The following is a 3,949-nucleotide window of genomic DNA, read 5'->3' as shown; positions in this document are numbered from 1 at the left end:
GTATTGATAAAAAACAGTTTTTGGATTAAATTTTTGATGGAAGTTTTCCTTTGTTTATGGTCTTACAGTTTTGTCTTTTCCTGATTTGATCTTCATTTTATTGTGCCGTAGGCAACAACAGCTGTCCGGGATTTCAGAATCATGCTAAGGGGAAAAGTGTTAGATATAATAAGCGGAAACCAAATAGAACTTGGTTGGAATCTTATCCAAAATTGGCACAACAAAGGATAATACCTTGGAAAGGCCGTACTGCACATCAAAAGAGGCTTGGACAATGTTCTCCATGAAGTCTTTAAAATTCCACCTCCATCTGTACCAGCCTCCTCTATGCTAAGCTCATTCACATAGACAACTCTTATCTACACAAACAATAAGTATAAAGCAAATTACCAAAAAATATATATATATATATTCTTCTTTTACCCTCACAAATATCTCAAAACAATCTCAATAATTTGCAGAATACTATAAGATTTACACCTATATGCTTTCCAGTTTCTTCATAAAGCTATCAAAAGTGCTAATCCCTCGCTTATAAATAGAGAACAACACACATGCGATTGTCTGAGTATGCTTTCGACAAAATATCATAGGAGTATTGAGGCAAATTTTCATACTATGTAGAGATACACATGGTATTTGTTATCCTTTTCTGGAAATAAGATTATGCATCTCATACTATAGGGTTTTAAAAAGTAGGACAATTTATAAAATTTCTCATTTAATAAATATTGTTATGTCATTGTTTAATCATCTTATTTAATTATATTAATACTTATTAATAAATATAATTGTATTGGTATCAAGTATTTAAGAAATAAAAATAAGATTTTTCATAACTATTCTCGCGGTACAATCAAACACTCATTTTAATATATTCGCATAATTAATCATGTGTATGTCGTATTTATAGGTTTCCACTTTTGAAAAATTAAATTCCCATCACTATATGCAACTATTTTTGAGGCACCATACCGACCTTGTGAAAAAAAAATGGAAACAATATAGATATTTTATTATGGATTTATGGGTAACAATCTCCGTGGCTATTTGAAGGTGTATATATCTGTTGAAGATGGTTTAAAAGTCATTTATTTTCTTTTCCCTTTATTTTTGGAAAAAAAAAACATCAACAATAAAATGCCATCAAATCAAATTAAAAGGTTAGGCATATTATTTAATATCTTTTTTATTAATAAGTGGTCACATCATTTTTATCATTAGTTTGAACATGAAATATTCACACAAAATATTGCAATATAAACATGAAAAAAAAATATAAATAAAGAAGGAAATCAAGCTTTCTTAGTAGATTTTATCCTTTAAATTTAAACTTGTTAGAAATAAAATTCAACTCTCCTCCCAAAAAATAAGGAAAGGTGATTTATTCTCCATGCAAATGGAGAAATCCTAAAAATGCAAACCTAAAGTAAAAAATAAAATATTAGGGATTTATTCTCCATGTCAATGTCAATGTAATTGTACTGGTAGTACAGCATGAGCTTGATTTGTACTTTTTAGTATAGCATGAGTGAAATATGTTAGGGATCTCCTTGTAGTACAGGACGAGGGGTTTCATGTATTTTGAATTTATATAAATCAGTCAACGGAAAAAAATTGATAAAATTTTTGCTGACGTGGCATAAATGCAATTGTATGGATGTAGCGAATTTGAAATTATGTTTGAAGTTAATTTCATTTGACACTTATTTTCTATTTGCAATTGCATGAATGGAGATGCTCTTAGGCGACTTTTGTAGTATGTATAATACGAGGGTTCCTTTAATTTTATATACGAGGGTATCAATGATTTTTGTCGTATAAAGCAATTTTATCTCGGGTCACGCCACTTGGAGCGCGAGATAAGTGTCACACTATTTTGTCAAAGTACAGATTCCAGTGTGAACAAGTATACTTCAAGTACGAATCATATATAAATTTACATTTGTATATAATTAACATTTATAAGCGAAAATACAAGATAAGTGATATATATGACAATCAATTACGATACTCTTGTAAGACACCCTTTCTAATAAGATAAGTCTTTAAAAAAAAAAAAAAATCTTACAATAGCAAATAGGAAAACCAACACACCGTTAGTAACACAAAAAGAGAGGGAGAGAAAAAAAGAGAGCTAAGATATTAAAAATAAACTGTACAAATAAAACTGCTATTAGGTATTAAAAATAATATAAGCCAAATTTCACAAACTATAATGACAAAATACAGACTTGTGTGTGTGTTTGGAGAAAGAGGAGAGCTAAGAACATATCTTGAGAACACCATCTTCGGTCCCAACAATAAACAATCTAGACAACGGGAGAACGGCAATCGCCGAGATAGGAGAGAGATTTTTGACCCCTTTACCTGAGTACAAATATTGCGGCACCAGCTGCTGCCGTAAGAAAAAGAATAATCAAAAAGAGAAGAAAAGTTGAAGAATAAAAAAAATCTAAAACATAAGGAATTATGAGCAAAATTTTCATGCATATGCCAAAAGAATGCTAAATTTATCGCATCTCCCTCTTTATATACGCAAGAAATATTCTTATAGATAACACGATTAACCATCAGCACCTGTGTGGGTGCAGTATTGATTTTCTTATTATTAAAACAAACTTCATTTTTATGTTTCCACACAGACTTGAATCCTTAAATATTATGCAGGGACATACAAGAAATAAGCCAAAATATAAATAAGAATTACATACATGGTTGTTTGAGAGTGCAGAAAGAGAAGCGAACGATATCTTGTTTCTAGAAATAGAAATTATATCCTGACCCCTCATCGCAAAGCTTGATATTCCATCTGTATGCCCCCGAATTATGCAGGACTGAGACCCCAAATTCCTGGAAATTTGTATAAATTAAATCATACGAGATGAGCCTTTGGGAGAAGGCAGCTAGCTAAATAAAGTTAGACTGAAATTAGTGAGACATTAAAAGGAAAAATAGAAAATTTCCTACCTTCTAAGGTCCCACAATCGCAAAGTTTTGTCAAGATAACTTGAAAGAAAAGGAGAAAAAGTGAGGGGAAAGTGGGCTCCGGTGTCAACGAGAGAGAAGGACAAAAGGGAGGCGCTCCCTATTTCTTGCGCGTACAGGAGAGGAGAAAGAGAAGGAAAAATAGAGGGAGAGAGGGGGCTCCACGGTCAGAGAGAGAGAGAAGCAGGAGAGGAAATGGAGGGGATGAGGGCATGGGCCCGAAATTTTTATTAAATGGGCTTAAATCCCCATTTTCATTTAAACTCAAGATCAAAGCATGAGATAGCTTCAGGATTCGTGCTAGATCCTTGATCAATGGTTTAAAAAAATTCTGAAATCTAAATTGATTTGATCGGTTGATTTAAAAATCCGTTTCTCTTATAAATTTGAATCGAAGTTTTCTAATATTTTTATAATGTCGTACAAATATTTTCAAGTGTTTTATAATTCGATTTTTAGAATCCGAATAATTCAATATCAATTAGTATATATATATAGAGCATGGCTAATTTGTTGCCGGCATCACTTCAACCGAAGTGCTTACAGGGCCATAATTTAGTATTTGATGTTCAAACAACAAATCCAAACCATTAGATGTTCAATCTATATTAAAATCTGCTTGGAGACCAAATTTTACATTTTTTGGAATTTATTTTTACTATTTATTAAGCTGGTTTGAAAACCGTTGTTTTTATTAAACGATTCCAGCATTGAAAACAGCGGTTTTCAAACCAGCTTAATAAATAGTAAAATATTTCAAAAAATGTAAAATTTGGTCTCCAATCAGATTTTAATATAGATTGAACATCTAACGGTTTGGATTTGTCGTTTGAACATCTAACGGTTTGGATTTGTCGAAGTGCTGCCGACAGCAAATTAGCCATGCTATATATACCCACACACACACACATATAATTATCAAATTAAATCTTTATAATTCCTAAATAAATAAAATTTGTAA

At 31.4% G+C, this 3,949-nt stretch overlaps 1 long non-coding RNA gene across 2 annotated transcripts; it reads right to left on the bottom strand.

Moving 5' to 3' along the window:
* Window positions 1–2,122: 2,122 nt before the first annotated feature.
* Window positions 2,123–3,054, bottom strand: LOC144556679 (uncharacterized). Of its 2 annotated transcripts, none has more exons than XR_013512487.1 (3): window positions 2,971–3,054; window positions 2,715–2,853; window positions 2,123–2,398 (listed from the first exon to the last, which is right to left on the bottom strand). It is a non-coding gene; the product is annotated as an uncharacterized LOC144556679 (long non-coding RNA). The 2 variants fall into 2 exon arrangements; XR_013512488.1 differs by having other exon boundaries at window positions 2,123–2,395.
* Between the last annotated feature and the right edge of the window lie 895 nt (window positions 3,055–3,949).

The sequence above is a fragment of the Carex rostrata genome, chromosome 1, assembly GCF_964058835.1.
Source record: "Carex rostrata chromosome 1, lpCarRost1.2, whole genome shotgun sequence".
NCBI classification, from domain to species: Eukaryota; Viridiplantae; Streptophyta; class Magnoliopsida; order Poales; family Cyperaceae; genus Carex; species Carex rostrata.
The sequence above is the reverse complement of the archived record's forward strand: the minus strand, read 5'-3'. Positions and strand labels throughout refer to the sequence as shown.